This window comes from Leptonychotes weddellii, chromosome 5 (assembly GCF_054177405.1).
Source record: "Leptonychotes weddellii isolate Sample4059 chromosome 5, ASM5417740v2, whole genome shotgun sequence".
NCBI lineage: Eukaryota > Metazoa > Chordata > Mammalia > Carnivora > Phocidae > Leptonychotes > Leptonychotes weddellii.
The window spans coordinates 58,793,951-58,813,345 of record NC_138373.1 but is presented as its reverse complement, the minus strand read 5'-3'; the positions used below and the strand labels follow the sequence as shown (position 1 = coordinate 58,813,345).

Genomic DNA, 19,395 nt, shown 5'->3' with positions numbered 1-19,395 from the left:
TCCTCCCCAGGCTGAAGCAATGGGCTTTCTTTGAGGAGTGCAAAATGTGGAACTGAGAATCACAGTGACTGAGACATGGCGGAGCTGAGTCACACTAATGGCACTGTTGTAGGAAAACATGCTGCATGCAGTAAATCCGACTTTGTCTTCCCAGCCTTGAGCGTCCAAATCTTCCACCGATCCCTTGAAATACTTCCGTGTCCTTTGTATATATGTATATACCCATACACATACATATATAAAATATTTTAAAAGTGACCTTTTTTTTAGAACACTTCTAGATTTATAGAGAAGTTATGAAGATAGTACAGAGAGTTGCGATATGCCCTGTAGTTTCCCCTAGTACAAACATTTACCTTAGTATGGTACATTCATTATAATTAATGTAACAATATCTATACACTGTTGTTAATTAAAGTCCACAGTTTAATTAGATTTCCTTCATTTTTGCATGATGTCCTTTTTCTGGGCCAGGATTCCATCTAGGCTACCATATTACATTTACTTGTTGTATCTCCTTAGCTTCCTCTTGGTTGTGATAGTCTCAGACTTGTCTTGTTTTTGATGACCTTGACAGCTTTGAGGAGTACCAGTCAAGTAGAATGTCCCTCTCTCGGGACTTCTCTGATGTTTTTCTCATGATTAGCCTGGGGTTATGGATTTGGTGAGGGAGACTATAAATAATGTCAACATGAATTATCATCACTGTTGATGTTGGCCTTCATCACCTGGTTCGGGTAGTGTTATCAGGTTTCTCAGTTGCAGAGTTACTCTTCCTTCCCTCCCTTTTCTTACTGAACTCTTTGGAAGGCAGTCACCATGCACAGCCCACACTTAAAGAATGAGAATATATGCCACTTCCTTGAAGGTGGAGCCTCTACATATATTATTTGGAATTTTGTATGGGAGATCTGTCTTCTCCCTACAACATGTCTTTTAAATTTATATTAACTTGAAGTAGTTCCAATAGCTTTCAACAACAACAAACCCTTAAAAATGATCCATTTCAGGAGAGGGAAACTCAAATACCTACAGAGGCCTGGTAGGTAGCAGAGAGTATGAGTGAAGCAGGTTGGGCATGGTCCGTGGCAGATTGCAAAGCACATGGCAGCTCTAAAGGGGGCACGGTCTCTGCTCTTGGCAGTTGCTGCTACATGGGAGTGTGCGTCAGCTTTGCCATAGCTTCCTTTTTAAGAAAAAATAGAAATTAGTACATTGGATGTTTATATGAAATCTCCTGATTTTGAAAGGTTGGCAACTTAATCCAAATTTTTACAAAATCTGTGCTGACCCAACATAACTGAAGTTTGTGACTTCTTGGGTAGATTAATAACTACACATATTATCAGTAAGGAAATAGCCTTAGAAAGGTAGGTAAGATGTCCAAGGTCATACCACACTAGCTTTAGGGTCTAAACTGGGATTGACATTCAGGGTTCTAATATTATTATATATTCCTCTCCTTTGGAGATTCTTCAACAATCTGTTCATTTTCTCAGAATCCTCTGGACTTTGTTCTAAATTCACTGCCTTTAAGGAAAGACGTGGGAACTGGAACTCCGATTCCTACTTCAATTAATTGGTGCCATTAATTCCATTCATGCACTATTTGCCTTATTTTCTTTCGTTCCTTGCTAGAGTCCATATTCATTTGTTTGTATAATTCATGTTACACTAGAGTTGAAGAGGGGCTCAGGCAAATGCCCACATTGGCAGTAACTACAAATGCCCAAATCAGAATTCTGTAATCTTCTAGAGACTATGAATTGCACCTTAAGCATTTTCTTATTCTTTCCCCCTAACCCAGTACCCACAATAACTGGCTCATAGTAGGTGCTTCTTGAATGAATGACAGTCATTAATGTCTTAAATAAGATGAAATATCAACACATAGTAATTATTTTTTTAAAAAAGATTTATTTATTTGAGAGAGTGAGTGAGTTTGTGAGCAGGGGAGGGGCAGAGAGAGAGAGGGAGAGAGATTCTTAAGCAGATCTCAAGGGGGCCCAGTCTCTGCTCCTGGCAGTTGCTGCTATATGGGAGTGTGAGTCAGCTTTGCCACGTGGAGTGTGGAGCCTGATGCAGGGCTTGATCTCATGACTCTGAGATCATGACCTGAGCCGAAATCAAGAGTCAGGTGCTTAACTGACTGAGCCACCCAGGCGCCCCTCAACACATAATAATATTGATTGCACCCAGAGCAAACCTAATAGTGTGGAAATGAAAATATGTGGCATTTGAACTGGCCATTCTTAACAGCACAGAAGCTGTTTACAGAAGTTTAAAGAAGTTATTATTCAGTTATTTACAGAATGTTATTAGAACTTTATTTTTTAAAAAGATTTTATTTATTTGAGAGTGAGAGAGACACGAGCTGTGGGATGGGGGAGGGGCAGAGGGAGAGGGAGAAGCAGACTCCCTGCTGAGCAGGCAGCCCTACATGGGACTCGATCCCAAGACCCTGGGACCATGACCTAAGCCGAAGGCAGACACTCAACTGACTGAGCCACCTAGGTGCCCCTAGAACTTTAAATTATGAATATCATATAGCAGTCTTGTCTGTAAGGACATTAACCTCTTTAGTCAATTCTTCAGCTATGTTATACATATCTTGCATTCTTAAATTGATTATTATTTATTATATTTCTCTATATACACTCTTGGTTACCTGGTTCATTTTTCTAAATCTTAGAATTTAAACTTCCATGAATCAGAGACTTATTTATGAAGTTCCTTTAGTTCCTACTCATAGACCAGGGAGAGGAATTTTTTGATAAAGGTATAGTCGTGGAAAGTTAAGAAAATAAAGGCAGTCAAGCAAAAATCTGATCTCCGAGGTCCTGTCTTTGTTGGCGGTGGCCCTGAACGCCAGGAGCACCCCGTACTCGCATATACTCAGATTATTTCTTCTGCGGCAGTTTTTATGGCTTTCTCTCTCACGACTGCTTCTCTTTTCCATGTGTCTGAATCTTCTCTGCACAACGAAGAGTTATTCAGGTTTTAAGTGGTGAGAGGAGGGAGCTTCTGCTTTCTAGGTCAGCGCCGATTAATGAATGATGGTGTCGTTTCTGGGGAACCGAAGTAGCACGAGAGCGATTTTGCTCGTGATGTTCCCTTGTGAGCCCAGCGAGGTAAGTACAGAGATGACTAAGATTAATTAAATATAAGTTGTGCATAATTCATTTCAGCATAAGAGTATTTTTTTCTCAAACTTTGGATCGATGCCCTGCTTTCTTTCTTTCTTTTTTTTTTAAAGATTTTATTTATTTATTTGACAGAGAGAGACACAGTGAGAGAGGGAACACAAGCAGGGGGAGTGGGAGAGGAAGAAGCAGGCTCCCCGCGGAGCAGGGAGCCCGATGTGGGGCTCGATCCCAGGGCCCCGGGATCATGACCTGAGCCGAAGGCAGACGCTTAATGACTGAGCCACCAAGGCGCCCCCAATGCCCTGCTTTCCAAATGCAAAATGCTTACTCCCATCATAAGTGTTAACAGAGTGAAGATGTTCTTCGTTCTTTGGGTCCGTTTTTGCACCATGAAAGTCACTGCATAGTGACAAGAGGGACTGTTTGGTAGTTGTGATCGTTCCCGCTGTATAATCATGGCAGAGAGATCTTTGATCTTTTTTTAAAACGCTAAATGCAATTTAAAAAATCATTTTCTTATCCTAACTTCAAATGTCAGAGATAGGAAGGATGTTTTAAAACTACTCCAACTCCTTCAGACTGACAGCATTCCAGGCATGGGCATGTGGGAGGATGGAGGCTTACTTGGTTCCATATGAGAAACTTCAAGAGATTCATGTCCATCACTGTCTCTTTCTCTATACCCACAACGAGAGCATCAGATGTATTACAGGGCTCATCAGGGTTGAACAACTGGAGGATAGATCACAAACAGCCTGAGGCTCCTGAGGTTAGCACACCAGCAGGTCTCATTATCAGCCTAATGATAAAGCTATTATAAGAGTTTGATCATTCCAGGGGGCCTTGATTGTTTTCCTCTAACACATACGGAATTATGCTATGCTGAGGCTCACATCCAGGTTTGTATAAAGGCTTTCATGGAATCATTGGTGATCAGCATGCAGACACCCCACATATCCTGCTGTCACTCCTCACCCCCTACTCCTCAGAGTTATTAAATGGCTTGCAGTTTATACACAGAAATCCTTGAGGAAGCAGCCAACCGCCGATTGCATCAGAAACCAATCTTGATGCATTGCCAAAGAAATATGAATAGAATAGAGCACAGTCACTGCTATTGGTTTAGATGAATGTTTCTTGCTTTGGTACAATTGGTGGGTCAAAACTCCCATTTTAAAATGAATTCTGAATTTATTAGTGCAGGAAGTGTTCGCTGGGCACTTACTATGGGCCAGACCTGGGGATGCCACTGGGGGTACCATAGGGGATGAGTCAGACAAAGCCCCTCTCATCACGGGGACGGTTTCTTCCCTTTCATTTATAAGCAACATTAAGCTGGTATTTTTAGCTAAGAGGAAAAATATTCCCCCAAACTTATGGACTTAGAATTTTGATCAAGGGCCCATCAGATTAGTGAGGGCTAAAGCAGAGTTTCTTAACCTCCTCCCATAAACATAGCCAAAGGTACTCTACTCTTGTTAACAGGATCACTGCTGTAATGAATTAGTCAATTATGTACGTGTGGGAGAGAACAGCACTAACTGCATTAGTTTCTTAGGGCTTGTGTAATTTGAAAAAGCTCTTCAGGTACTTTTAATATCCTTTAATAGTTTCTCTTTCTGCTAGAGTCTATAGATGTTATTGTTCCCATATATGCACATATTTATGGTTTTTTAAAAAAGATTTATTTATTTATTTGAGAGAGAGAGAGAGAAAACTTGTGCGTGAGTGGGGGGAGGGGGGAGAGAGATAAATCCTCAAGCAGACTCCCTGCTGAGCTTAGGGCCTGACGTGGGGCTTGATTCCAGGACCCTGCGATCATGATCTGAGCCGAAATCAAGAATCAGAAGCTTCATGGACTGAGCCACCCAGGCGCCTCTGCATATGGTTTTTTGAGTATTCCACAGTTGTAGCTGCAGGATTCTGGATGACTCTGGTGATGGTTCACTGGTGGCAATGAGATTGTATGACCTGGTGCAGAGTAAAAGGAGATGCAGAGATGAAGACAGAACCTGGAAAGTGAGATGAGAGCTGGTAACTTGATCTGGGAAGACTTGATCATTAATGATAGAGTCCAGCAGTCACACACCACCAGAGACAAAGCTGAAGTCTAACTTAGGCTGATAAACTTGTAGGAAGGGAGAGTGCTCTAAGGGACCCACAGAGGGCCTCACCAAACAAAGCAGACAAGGTTATTGTAGGATGTGCAGGAAGGGTGGGGGTTAGGTAAGATTGAAGTGAAAGAGTGATATGATGGTCTCAAAGCAGAGCAAGGTTGTGAGTAATATTTTATAAACATTTAGTAATATTTTTACTAACATCAGGTCTGGGCTGAAAGGCAAACTTGGAGTCCTATTTCCTTGGATTAAGGTGGCGTGCTGTGTCTCCAAATCCTTTACTTGAAGGTCTGCACCTCAGCTGGAAATCAAGGCTGCTTCTTTGTGTCAAAGTGACCCACAGGCTCCCATCATCCAGGCAAGTGGCAGTGGGGGTGGGGGGAGGTTGGGGGGGAGGAGTCCATTCTCATTGATACTCAACTAAGTTTCCAACAGTCTATGATTTTAGAGAACAAGTTTTCTTAGCCCTATGTCCTTGGTGTTAATGAACAAAAGCAGTTTTTGCAGGTTCACATGAGTATGACAAGATGTAAAAGTAAGGTTTTTACTGAGGCCCCAAGAGACAGCGGATGTAAAATTCTCAAGTTGCCAGAGCAGGAAGCAAATCTCAAAGGAAATATCTTAGTTCCTTGTTGACTCTTAAAAATCTCTCACTCAAAATAAGATCATAAAAGGGCAGCGGAAGTGGAGTTTAGGAAGTCTCTATGAGGAAGTTTTCTTCAAAGAAAGCAAGGCTGAGTTCTACCTAACCTCTGGTCCAGGGTTTTCCTCCTTAATCTCCCTGGGGAGGGGCATCAGGTGGCCACGAGGGCAACCTGATTTGTGTTCTCTCGGTTCTGAGAGTATCTGACTTTGGCCTGAGATATCCAAAATTGAGAGGCTGAAGGTATTGGCTTGTGGCAGCAGGTTCAGAGAGAGAGAGAGAGAGAACAGGGAAGGATGAGAGAGAATACTCAAGACGCGTGTGCTCTGTCAGGTGCGTTTGAGTCTCGATGGGAGCGAAGTATGTACGAACGTTTCTTGAGGACCCTGAAGAGAGCCATTTGTGAGAGAGAGCTGTGCAGCTGATGTGGAAATCCTGGCCAAGAGCAACACCTGGAGAGGTGATCTACAGGTGAATTTGTAGAAAGTAGCCTAAGGGAGGAAGTAGCAGGCAGAGCAAACTGCATTGACCAGGACAGGAGAGACAGAGTGGGAGTTTCATGTTCACGTCTCTAAGATTGTTAGAAAGCACCCAAGAGCGGCGCCTGGGTGGCTCAGTTGGTTAAGCATCTGCCTTTGGCTCAGGTCATGATCTCAGGGTCCTGGGATCCAGCCCCACTTCCGGCTTCCTGCTCAGTGGGGAGTCTGCTTCTCCCTCTCCCTCTGCCTCTCCCCCTGCTCATGCTCTCTCTCCGTATATCTCTGTCTCAAATAAATATATAAAATCCTTAAAAAAATTGTTAAAAAAAAAGAAAGAAAGAAAGAAAGCACCCAAGAGAGCAAGTGCTTGGTTTAGTCATTGGCCAGGCCCAGAGCAAAGTCTCCTTGCAGTAGGAACACTTGAGCATGAATTTGGTATCCTCCAACTTCTCTTTTCTCCCTATGTTATGAATTTGGAGGAGGTTCCTTTCCCCTTTCAGGGAGGACCCAGACTGCCTGCGAGGGATCCTAGCTGGGAGAGTACAGGGAAGGCCTATCCCTGAATGAAGCTTGAAGTGGTGAGCAAAGTGGATTGGCATTCACAATACAGTTTCTGAATTCAAACCGTATTTTATGGCTTTACTGATCAAAGGATTTTTATTACCTAAAAGTCATCAGAGAAGTTACAGGACCGCCCACATATTCATCTGAATAGGTATGGGAGGGACAGTGGCAGGTGGGGGTTCCCCTTCTGCTGGCATCCTCCTTGCTCTACGTGCTGGTCTCAGCTGAGCCGAGAGCCGTGCTCATGGAGAGTCGCCAACTTGGCCAGTGCTTTTGTTCTGCAAAGAAATCTATGTCAAGAGGTATATGTCACCCAGGGAAATTGGGAATTAGTAGACTTAAATGGGAATGACAGCTTGAAACTGGAAGACACAGGGGACGTGGTGTCTGGAAGCCAGCCGAAATAAAGAGATGTCAAGAAAGCTGGCAGTCACCATTGAAGACTTTGGCCTTGGCCTCTGGGCCTCCGTCTTCGTATGAAACGCCAGGCAAAGACTGTCACTGAACAGAAAATGGGGCCCCACTGACTGACTACAGAAAACGTGGCGGGGCAGGATACATGTCTCTTTGGCAATCTGTCCAGTGCCTATTCTCTGGGAAATCTCTGTGCATGAACAGAGGTGAGCCCCGGCAGCCATGTTGGCGGCCTCCACCCTCCCCACTCCTGCCACCTCCCTCACCACAGAGGGTGGGATAGAGCGGGGAGAGGCCAGGCGAGGCCACTCATATTCTCTCTCCATAAAATTTGGGATTGGGTCAAGGTTGTTGATTTAGTCGGGGCTCGGGGAGCACTGGGGTAGCTTTACTTTGACTCCTGGACTTAGGATCCGGGAAAGCTGTTTTCCAGAGACCAGGAGAGTACAGAGAAGCGGGTTTGAAGATAGAAGAAACTGCAGCCAAGTTCCTCTTGTCTCTCAGGCCCTGGCTCCTGGCCTTCCTGGGGACTGACTTCTTTTTGCCCTTGGAATCTCGAAGTTACCTCTCTGTCTTTAGAACTGATTTTTGAACTCTATTATTAGGGCACAGAGATTACTTTTCAGTGGCTTTGAAGCATTGTGCCATATATTTCAGTAGTTACATTTGTTATTTACTTTGTAATTTACTTAGTTGCTGCATCTTGTAATTCACCTGCCACTTCCAGCCGGATGCACCGAGATACTTTGCTGTTCCCAGCATTTCCTCTGATTGGCCCTCCACAGTGGGGGCTCGCTGTCTTTTCTTATAGACATGTGCTAATGGCGTGAGTTCAACCTGTAAGGAGAAAGCCATGCCCAGAAGCAGGGGGAGAAGCCAGAACTAGTAGGGCAGATCTCTAACTTCAAGGGCTTCAGCTCTGTCCTAATTCTGGCCAAAGAGGATTAATACTGTTAACTCATTACAGTCCTAAAAGGAATGTCATAGTTCAAGGTGGGCTGTGCACTCTATTTAATGACTTTTGTTTAAGAAACGAAGGCAAGGATGATGTGGAACAATAATCAGTCTGTTTCTTCTCCTACTTTGCTCAGCTCGTATACTCTCAGAATGCTGTTTCTCACTGGATTTTTGTTTCCACATTCTGAGCTTATCCATGGTAGGCAAGCTTATGATGTGGGGAAAGTTGATTTTTTAATGCAATGGTTTCTAAGGCTTTGCATTAGATTTCCTTCTTCCCGACTGGGGTCCCAGGTTCCTCTGTTGTTGCTCCCTGGATCTAGAACCCTGTAGCCTTTCACTGGGGTGACTCCGGCTGAATCCGTGATTCCTCATTTCCTTCAGGATGATTTCCTTGGCCCCTTCTGGACTGTGTTCCCCTAGCACCTTGATTTCCCCATCATTTGTGCAGTAACATTTTATAGATCCACTTGGGTCCGTGTCATTCTCATTATTAGACCCTGACATCTAGCTGATCCCTGGAAAATAGTTGGTTCTTCCTAGATCTATGCCTGATACACTGGCTTGGTGAATTAAGGCCCACTTCTTTGGACCCTGAAAAAGGTCTTCTCTTTGTTCCTACAACATCACTTTTCTTTCTCCTTCAGGACCTTGGCTCTTGCTGTTTGCTAGGAATGCCACTGCCCTCGAGTTTTGCATAGCTGGCATTTTCTGATTTAAGTGGCAACCCAGAGTAGTTCTCTCTCCCTTCCCAAATTCAAGTAGTGCTTCCATCCCTCGGCTCACTCTTTTTTCTTCTCTGTCTTTATTCCTTTCTGTAAATGTATTCGTTTACCGGTTCATTATCCTTCTTTTACGGATAAATAGCTTCTGGTCTGCCTTGTTCAAGACAATACTTAGTAGAGTGCCTAGTTCATTGAAGGAACTAGAATTTGATGATTAATGTTATTGCACGTTTGTTGAGTAAATGAATACAAGAATAATTTTTGATATAAATGATTCAATCCCAAAGAAAGAATGTTAGTGGTGGAATTTCAGGCATGATTGTGGAAAAAAAACTTTTGGAGTGTTTTCTTTCCAATTTGTTCATAGTAGACAGTGCTAAGTTTTTTTTTTTTCTCACATATTTAAACATATTTAGATCTCAACACTAAGTTACCTGCTTAGAATACGCTGGGACACATATTTTTAGACTATCACTTAAGATTCCATTTATTACAAGGGTTCTATAAAAAATGTGTTAGGTAATGAGGTTAATGTCCTTCAAAGAGCTTTACCTTTTTCTCAGGAAAAAAGAGGATTTGCTCTATTCTTTGTATTGAGTTTCTTGTCCTTCTTTTCAAATTCATGTTCACCTTAATATTCCTTTCCTTCCTTAGGTTTGATTTTTGTCCATTTACATTTTTTCACTACTATTTAATTTAGGGAGTTGTTAGGGGAAGTGCTTTATTTCGAACAGTCTATTTCAGAACCTCATGGGAATGGCAGGAAGAACAAACAGAATAGTAAGGCAGCCAGAGTTAAGGGAGTGTGGTCCCCAGGTGAGTTATGCTTCACTCCCTTCTAAACTGCCTAGGATAATACGAGGCTTGACTACTATGGTCTGAGAGCTCAGATTGCTTAACTATAAGTCATTGATCCTTGTCTCCCCTCTCCTCCCTCAGCTTTCAGTTTTCAAAGTCTAAGTCACATCTTGAAATTTTGTCACATTCCTTTCTTATAATTCCCTACATTAGTTGAGTTTTCCGATTTGTATCTTCTCAACTTCTCTCTGTATACTACCCTTTTTGGTTTTTGTTTATACTTTATTTTGTCCTTTGGATTCTAAATTCTTCCTGTCACGGAGTTTTCCTATAAATCTGTTTACAGCGTGATGCATTCTAAGTATGTCCCATACGGAACACAAGTAAAACGGAAAAAAAAAAAAAGTTACGCATAATTTTGCCAAGAGTGAAAACATTTTATGCCTTTTCTTTGCACAGGACAATTTCCTTCTGAATCTTATGCAGCATTTAAAAAATACCCAGGAGACCTCTCTAAAGCCAAGCGATGTTAAAGATTAGCTGTTATTCATCAAGTTCATACGGGAATGAAAGAATCGCTCGCATCTGGCAAAGAAACCTGGGTATCCGAGGTTTTGCGCTTCAGAGAGGGTACAGGTCCATAAATCAGCCCATTCTGCAGCCACCTGGGAACAGAGCGGGTGGGGCGGAGCTTCCGTTGATTGAAGGGCGAAGGAGAGGAGCTAGAGAGTTCTCACCAATCAGAGTTCCGCTTTGTTTTCTCTTACCGGCCAATGAGGGAGCTCTGCTGGCGAGGCTGTCTTCAAGTCCGAGCCACCCACCTCCATCGCAGCCTATCAGCAGACCGCTTTTACGAAGCGTCCGCGGAGCTCCCGCCCCGCGGGCGGAGCGGCCCTGCCCCTTCCCGCCCCTCCGGCCGTGGCCCCACCCCGCCGAGGGAGGGGGCCAAGTCGGTTACTCACTGGGCTGGAGGTGGGGGCCGGGCTCCCGCTGGGCTCGTGCGTTCTGCGCCCGTCGAGGCGGTGCCGAGCCCGCTGGCTCCGGATTGTCCTTTGCGGCGGCTGCGGTCGCTGCCTCTTTGCTTCCCGACCCGGGGCTGCAGGGGCCGGAGCGATCGCGCCTCCCGCGGGCCACGGCTGCCCAGAGCAGGTAATGGGGCGCCGTGGCTGCAGCCCCTATCCGAGCACCGGTGCGGCGCGGGCGGTGGGGTCTGCTCCCCTTGCTGCTTCCGCGGGCGGCAATCTGGCCGAGCCGGGCCGCGTCACCCGAGCCTCCCGCCCGCCTCAAGGCGCCTCCGCCCGGGAGCCCGCGGCGGCGGCGGCGGCGGCGGCGACACCTTGCGGGGAGGTGGGGGCGGGGCCGGGCGGGGGACCGGGAGGGGGAGGAGCGGGGTCAGCTGCCGGCGGGACCCCTTGGGGACTCGGAGTAAGGCGGCTGGGCCCAACGGAGGGCTCGAGAACGTGCAGGTGGAGGAAAACTGCGGAGTTGAGTCAGAGTCAGGCTCACGAGGGAAAGGGACCTACTGATAAGTAACGATAAGCTGAGTGGCTTTTTTTTTTTTAAGCCAGAAAGGTGTCTTGGGTATTGTTAATTACATATTTTCTGGAGGCAGGCGCATTGCAGTGCCATTTACACATTAACACTGTTTACTTGTTATTTATTATTTTTTAAATTAAGAGCAGTCTTTAACGTGAACTTGTTTGGGGACTTTTCCTTAAGTGACAAGTAGACCCAGCAGTGTGACTCACCTTTGTCTGGGCTGAAGTGGGGAAGGTGCAATAGGAGTGAGGGGGAGGAATGTTGATGAGGAATGCCTGCGCAGATTTCAAAGGATTGTGGGGGTGGAACCTTGTTTCTGTCACTGTGTCATGGGTGGGAGTAGAATTGTGATTCTTTTTTCTTCTTCTAATTTTTTTAAACATTAGCATTAAAATAAAAAAAAAAAGCTTCTCTAAAAACAATTTCAGGGTTTTAGGTTTTAGGAATGCACCTGCTTGGTACTCATGCGGTAATACTTTGCAGACAAGCCAGACAATTTATTACAAATTTGCACCTTGAATTGTTATTACCTTTTCTTTGACTTGCTTAATAACCTTTGTTTTCATTCACTATTTGTTCACAAGTGAAATGGTGAAGGTCACCGGGTTTGGGCAGTAATGGCACCGTGAGAACTCTTGGAGCAGTGTTCTCCGCTTCTAGGTGCACTCCAGTTCTCACCAGTACAGGTTTTCCTTGCTATCTGAAAACACAGCGTTCCTATGAAATCTTTTCTAAACCGAAGCGCTGCAAAGCAAAAAAAACCACTTACTATTAATGTATATGGGAAATTTTTTTAGTGTTACCCCCCAAAAACCTCTTAGGCTTTTTGATACCTTAGAATACATTTTGCTAATGTCAAATAAATCAAGATACAGCACAGATGCTCAGACAGAGGTCAGAGCTGCTAGGGGCTTGATGCTGAGATGCTGAGTGGAGTTCCCAGGGAAGGAGCTTGGTTCTGCCACTCTGGCTGTTCCTGGGTGTGTGCTGTCTCTATACCAGCTGATGCAAAACAAACACCTCTGTGGGTTTCTTTCAGTTAGTGCAAAGAGATAGTAAGGTCTGTCGTAAAAGCAAAGTAGTGTAACATGAGCTTGTGAAAAACGGGGGATACCTGTATTTCCATTTAGGTCTTTTAATTGAGACTCTCACAGACTGTCAATTTTTTAATCCTTCTATTGGGAGGTAGGTAGTGCATATCATGCCTATTTTACAAGTACATAAAGTGAAAAAGCCTTAGAGATGAGGAGAATTCTGCCCAGGTCACCTGACTCCTACTTTATTTTGTACCCATAGTGGATTTAATCCAGGATCTACTAAGGTTCCCACCATCAAGTAAGTTTCTGTATACCGATTTGATCATGTGGTAAAAGAATCACAGATGGAGATGTTTTTTTCCAAGTAAAGAAATAGTGTCTCTTAGGTTTTTTTTTTTTTTCCCCCTCCTCGAGGTTGTTGAGATAGTTTGAATCACACCAGAAAGGTAATTTTTCACACAGGCAAAACAAAACAAATTCCTAGTGGTGCTATGTGAAAATCTCTATTTTAAATTTTGGGGAGATTTTCTAAATTAGAGAACCCTATCTTATCTATGTTTGCATCTGTAGCTTAGCAGTGGACTTCAGTACTGTTTTCTGAGTTGAATTGAAATGATTAATATGCATAAGGCAAATAAAAATGAAGCATGATGCATTCTGGTCATGACTTGGGGCTTGGGAAAGGTTAATTATAAATTTAGTAGAAAAGTTGAAAATGTAAAAATCATTTATTTCTCAGAATAGTGCAAACAAAGGAGTTTGGGGGTTAATGAAGAGCAGGCTTAGATGGCTAGTTGGCAGGAACCTCTCGAATGGTGTCAAGGCTTGGGGAATTCTGGAGAATTGCTAGGTTATGTTGAACTAATTAGTCATCAGGAATATGGAAATGTCTTATGAATTACTGAATGGAACTGTTCTAATCATGAAGTTGTCCCTTTTCATGCGTCTGTATGCCATTTTGACATAACTTATTCTTGTAAGATATAAGGCATAGCTTATATAAGCCCTATCTCTGATTCGATTTTTTTGCATTAATGTCTTAATTTTTGCTCTCCTGTCAAAATTTCTAGCGCCCAAGGATTTCCATTAAGAAACCTTTATCAATTTGTTAGTTTGTACAGGAAATGAGTCCTCTCTTAAGAACACAGCCCTCTTGCAGTGTGGGAAACTGGAAAGAGATTTAGGCTATTTGTATAGTATTGTATTCTTCCCTAGAGTTTCTGTCCTTTAAAAAAGAATGTTAATTACGATGTTACACAGCTTCCACTAGGTGGTGCACTGGGTGCTACTCAATGCAGAGTTCAATCAGATGTTTTTTTCTTATTACAAGCATTTCACTGACAAAGATACAAATGTACTGTCACTGTTTCTGTTGTAATTATAGTTCAGACAGAATTGCAATGAGTGATTTGTCAGTTTCATTAAGTGAGATTATTTGGAAGGAAACGACAGCTTAATTTAAAGTGAAGGACACTTAGCAATTTTAGGAATAACTTCTAAAAAGCTCTCTGATTCTCCCTGTGATCAGGAACGCACACCAGAGGGTGGATTTTTGGTCCTTGTTTATGTACACTTGAACTTTTTTTTAATGGCTGTGTTTTGTTTAAATCTTATGTGAACTCTTAGCTATTTGACTAGTTTCATGTTTTGCTTTCGTTGATTATGGATTCCTTAAAACATGTGGTAGAATAAAGTAGGTACATATAACAAGATTACTCAAATCTTGAATATGAGTGAATACTGAAGTTATAAAAAAAATTTTTTTTTTCTAGGCGTGTAACAGTTTTTCTTTCTTGAATGCTCACATAATCTATTTAGGGGAACATTATTATTTTCAGCTTACTTATAAAGGAGAGGGGATCATCCTCCCTCTGACTATAAGAGCTTACAGATTTGTTTGTTACTGATTAATTGCTGTTATTGTTACAGAACGTGGATGAGAAGATAGCTGTTGCTTTCATAAGAAGTACCCGTTTTAGGTATAGAAATGGCAATGTTAGTGGAGAATAAGGACTAGTTGGGACGATTGCATTTTTGGAGATGTTTTACAGAAAGCTTTGGGCTTTTAAAAGGCAGGATAAGAATTTGAATGGGAAGGTCTGAAGGTGGTTGGTGTGTGTGTGTTTCAGTTCCAGTGAACTCTGTGTAGGGAGGAGGGCTTTGGTAATCTGTTTCTTGGAACTACCTGTGGTTCTAGGGCGGGGAAATTAATGGTGTTTTGGGAGAGGGAAAATAAATAGGTGCCGTTCCTTCCAGGAGGGTAGCTCCCGCCGGTGCCGCCAGTCTTGGGTGAGCTGGGGTGTGGAAAGGTGGATGGTTGTAAGTAGTCAGGCAGATTAAAAACTGCCTGAGTGTGGGCTGCTTAGAGCTCTTTGCACCTTTGACGACTTGAATCAAGTCAATATGCATTTTAAGTCAGGTTTCTAGCTATCCCACCATACAGACTTGGGCAAGTTAACTCTTCAGTCTTCAAATTTATGTTTTTAATTTTTTTTTTCCTTTTTTTTTTTTTTTTAAAGATCTTATCCATTCATTTGAGACAGAGAGCATGAGAGGGAGGAGGGTCAGAGGGAGAAGCAGACCCCCCGCCGAGCAGGGAGCCCGATGCGGGACTCGATCCCGGGACTCCAGGACCATGACCCGAGCCGAAGGCAGTCGCCCAACCAACTGAGCCACCCAGGCGCCCCTATGTTTTTAATTTTTAAAATAAGTAGAATCCTGAACTTTATGAAATTAATTTGAGTATGCAGATGAATAGCTTAAAGGAGTTATCTGGCATAGAGTAGGTTCTCAAATTATGGTAGGTGCTTGAATCTCTACATACTTCTGATACTCTGTCTTCCACTACCTTAAAAAAAGGTGTTAATAGAAATAGACAAATTTAAGTACTCGTGGAGGTGTATTCCTCAAACTGAGGACTTGAGTTGGGGTAAGAAAGAAGGCTCCTGGTCTAGATATTGCTTTGAATAGAGGAAAGTCAGGTAGGATGCTGTAAAGGGGTCTAGGTAAGGGGTTGGGGTGATGTGAGCAGTTTTTGCACTCCTGTGTATATGCACTAGCGTATCTGATGAGCTTGTTAAAAACGTGTTTGGAAGATGGTGCCTCTATGTGTTTATTTAAAGCAATTTGAGGGGCGCCTGGGTGGCTCACTCGTTAAGCGTCTGCCTTCAGCTCAGGTCATGATCCCAGGGTGCTGGGATCGAGTCCCGCATCGGGCTCCCTGCTAGTGTGGAGCCTGCTTCTCCCTCTGCCTCTGCTGCCCGCCCCCGCTTGTTCTCTCTCTCTCTCTCTCTCGCAAAAGTAAATAAAATCTTAAAAAAAAAAAGCAATTTGAGTCTTGAGAAACAAATATTTCTGAAGGTTATAACCTTTTCTTTTGGCAATTGGAAGTTTGTTGATGGGGTGTTGTAAAAATCTAGAGTTGAGCCAGAGGTAAAAAGGCTTATGGAGCTATGGACCAAGATTTGTCAAGCTTCTGCTGCTGATATTCAAAACGTTTTTGTTTTCTTCCTAATATGGCTTCTGATTCAACTTCTGAGGATTCTGTTTGGACCTCTGTGCTCTTTTTCATGTTTGGAATTTAAAATCCAGTTCCTAGTAAGGCCCCTCAGAGTAGACTTTTTTTTTTAGATGGTTGAATCAGAGTACAGATTGGACATTTTGTCAGGTTGGGGGAGGAGTTGCTGGGTCTTGAAAAATGAATGAACATAATTTTGATTTATTTAGAGTCATTTTAAATAGGATTGAAAGTTTACGTTGTGAAATTTCCAAGACGGTGATCATTTCCCCTTTAACGTACATACACTGAGTGTGAAAACCAGTGGTTCTAGAACCTTCCGTGCCCCTAGATCACCAGGAGGGCTTGTTAAAACATAGGTAGCTGGCTCCACTCATAGAGTTTCTGATTCAGTGGGTCTGGGGTGGGCCCTGAGAACGTGCCTTTCTATTAAGTCACAGCGGTGATGCTGCTGGCCCAGGGACCATACTCTGAAAACCAGGGAGAAGATACCAGGGGGCATGTAAGCACAGTGGTTAAGAGAACAGGCTTTGAAGTTTGAAAGATCTGGATTTGAATCCCTGCTCTGTCACCGACTTCAGGCACATTTCTTACCTCTGTTCTCTAAATTAGAAATATAGTATCATGTTGTGGCAAGTATTTAAATGAACTCAAGTGTGTAAAAGCTCATAGAACAGCACCTGCTAGGTGGCGAACATGCAATAAATGTTGGCTTTTAATCCTAAAAAATCAATTAGGGTATGAAATAAATAGAATCCTGAATCTTAAAGTTGAGGTATGCTCCTTAAGGACAGAAACTTTTAATTTTTGAAAAAGTTTTAAGATTTTATTTGAGAGTAAGAGAGTGAGAGCACAAGCAGGGGGAGCAGCAGAGGGAGAGGGAGAAGCAGGCTCCCTGCTGAGCAGGGACCCCCCCCCCCCCGACTTGGGGCTCGATCCCAGGACCCTGGGATCATGATCTGAGCCGAAGGCAGACGCTTAACAGACTGAGCCAGCCAGGCGCCCCCAGAAACTTTTGTATTTATCCTCATTTCCTAGCACAGTGCTGTGGAAAAGGCATAAAAGTACTCAATTTGTATTTAACAAATGAAGGAAAAGTTTGTGGATCTAATGATTTTCCAGAAACATTTTTAAGAGACCTGGAATGTTCACATTGGTGGTGTCTTCTTTTGTTTTTTTCCTCCTGAAAAGCTTTCTTTGGTCAAAAGATGTTGGTTTTAGGATAATCATTGTAGTCCACACTTTATAGAACAGGAATTTTAAAGGTTGTTCCTGGGAGTTCAGTTTCAGGAAGTGCCTGGGAGTCATCTTTAGAAAATAGACTCACCTGTTGTTTGGTGACTTTGTTCGAAGACCCTGAATGCAGTTCTTGGAGATTCTTCCCCCGATGGCCACCATGCCCGGTCATGTCTCCGAGAGCCCACCTCTTGTCTGGCACCCCATTCCTGTTACTTCCTGTCACCATCGTCACCCTCTTAATGTTAAACTTGTTCACTTTTTATTGTTTCCTTCACTAGAATGCATACTCTGTGAGGGCAAGGCCCAAGCACAACACCTGGTGGGCAAGGATTTCGCACATGCTGGTTGCATGAAGGACCATGTGTGGCAGGGACTCCCTCCCCATGTCGGGTGCATAGGCTTGAGTTCATGCTCCCTTTTGGCCCGCCCTTATGATGCGGTGGTCCATGTAAGCCTCAGATTATTTCACCGATCTTCCTCCTCCATCTCCCATCCCATTTTTGGTTCTCCGCCACCCCCCATTGGACCCTCTCTCGGGCTTGAACATAACTTCATTAAGTTCTGCCAGATTATTATCTGGAATGGCTGTGATGGTTTACACTGTTGCCAGCTGTCGGTCCCGACATTCTTGCCAGCACTTGATATTTACTGACCTTATAATTTTTTCCAATCTGATGCAACAGATGGAGCGAACTGGGCACAGCGTGATATATTACTGTTCCGATTTGCAGTTCTCTGATTACTAATGCAGGCGAGTATCCTGTCATATGCTTATCAGCTGTGTGGGGTCCCCTTTTGTGAATTGCCATTTATTTATTCTTTGCCTCTTGTTCTGTTAGATTTTTGTATCCCCCTTCCTGCTTTTCTGCCCTAATTAACAGGAATTTTTTGTATATTCTGGGTGATAATCTGTTGGATTTTATATGGTGCGAATATCTTATTAGGTTTTTTGTTTTGTTTTTTTTACCCGTTTATCGGGTTTCTTCTTTGAAATCTTTTATTGTACAGAATCTTTAATTTTGTTATAGTTAGATCCATTTTTTTACCGTCTAGGTTTTGTTTAGGACATACTTCTCCATTCTTAGTTAACAAAGGTATGTTTTTACAACCTGTCTCTTTCTGTTCTAGTTCCACACTGGTTTTGTTTTTGTTTTCATTTTTATTGCTACAACCTGTTTATAGTGATTGGTATGTAGAAGTATGAGACCCACCTGTATTCTTTTCAGATGTTTAAGCTGGTGGTTTTCATCCCTGGCTTTACATTAGAATTAACGAGGTAGCTTTTAGAAACCTGTGCCCCAGTTTACCCTGTATCAACTGAATCATAATCTAGAGGGAGTGGAGACCCAGCAGTTGTATTTTTTTAAAACCTCCTCTGGTGATACATAACCATGGTTAAACCATATGTTAAAAAACAAAATTCAACTGAATCAATTTTAAAGATCTTACTGACTTTATTTGACAATTCATGAATTGGGCAGTCATCCATCCAGCAAATAGAAAGGAGGTCTGAGAAGGAACTATATAAAATGAAAGACTTTTGCATGTAGAAGGGAGTGGGATCAGGAAGCTATAGGAGCAAAAAGTGGACTGGTTGTGTCGCTTTCCTTTAGATGACAGGAGTCTGCAAGGCAGGTTACCTCATTCATGCAGATCAGGTAAGTTCCTAATGAACTAGTTTATGATTCCATTTCTGGGAGAGCTGAAACTAATTGTCTCTGATGATGTGGGGCTTAGCATAAGTGACTATGTTGGGCTTGTTGTCTTTTTTTTTTTTAAGATTTTATTTGACAGAGAGTGCATGAGCACGCACACAAGCAGGGGGAGTGGGAGAAGCAGGCTCCCCGCTGAGCAGGAGCTCCATCCCAGGACCTTGGGATCATGACCTGAGCTGAAGGCAGATGCTTAACCAACTGAGCCACCCAGGCACCCCTGTTTTCTTATTTTTAACACCTGTATCAAAGATAGTTGTTTTTTCGATAGAGTTTAACATTTTTTTCTCCATTATTGTCTTATGTCTTCTTTGTTAGATTAATTCCTAGGTACTCGGTTTTTGTTTCTATTGTGAGTGACATTTTTTTTTCCTTTCCCCCTTTTTTTTCTCTATTGGTATGTATGTCTATATTGATATAAAACTATCAGCTTATCTGTCTATACTTAATATATTTTGGGGGCAATCTTGCTAAATTCTTATGTAGTGTAGTGGCTAGTTCTTCTTTT

At 42.9% G+C, this 19,395-nt stretch overlaps 1 protein-coding gene and 1 long non-coding RNA gene across 3 annotated transcripts in view; one reads left to right on the top strand and one right to left on the bottom strand.

Moving 5' to 3' along the window:
* LOC145721675 (MAGUK p55 subfamily member 7-like) overlaps positions 1–19,395 on the top strand; it is a 163,455-nt gene that overhangs the window by 33,377 nt on the left and 110,683 nt on the right. Inside the window, exon 1 of one of the 2 annotated variants that reach the window (XR_014145508.1) lies at positions 10,903–10,992. The exons of the other annotated variant lie outside the window; for it this stretch is intronic. The gene's annotated coding sequence lies outside the window, so the exon portion shown is untranslated. Of the gene's footprint in view, positions 1–10,902; positions 10,993–19,395 lie in introns of those variants that run through there. 2 annotated transcript variants of the gene reach the window in all.
* LOC145721679 (uncharacterized) lies at positions 4,816–10,885 on the bottom strand. The gene is made up of 2 exons (XR_014145513.1): positions 10,806–10,885; positions 4,816–5,158 (listed from the first exon to the last, which is right to left on the bottom strand). It is a non-coding gene; the product is annotated as an uncharacterized LOC145721679 (long non-coding RNA).